Source organism: Nestor notabilis, unplaced genomic scaffold (genome assembly GCF_000696875.1).
Source record: "Nestor notabilis isolate BGI_N333 unplaced genomic scaffold, ASM69687v1 scaffold13375, whole genome shotgun sequence".
In the NCBI taxonomy this organism is placed as follows: domain Eukaryota; kingdom Metazoa; phylum Chordata; class Aves; order Psittaciformes; family Psittacidae; genus Nestor; species Nestor notabilis.
This window is the reverse complement of record NW_009927988.1, coordinates 190,526-190,809: the sequence shown is the minus strand read 5'-3', so window position 1 is coordinate 190,809 and position 284 is coordinate 190,526.

Sequence of the window (284 nt, the reverse complement as noted above, 5' to 3'; positions counted from 1 at the left end):
GAGAGGGTGCAGTCCTTTTGGCTTTCTCCCCGCGCTCTCCATTGCCCTGGGCGATCATGTTAAAACTCACATGGCTGGTGCTTATTCAGATAACCCGAACAATGCTCACCACCGGTTACCATGTGAATCTTCACAAACCCCGCAAGAATGCGGTGGTTCAAATCCCCCTGACCCCCCTCCAAAGCCAAATTTATTCAAGACAGCAAACTGCTCAGGAGCTGTATGAAAGCAAGTGGTGCTGGAGGGAATTCAGCCTTGTATTTACAAATTAAAAATTAGATGCA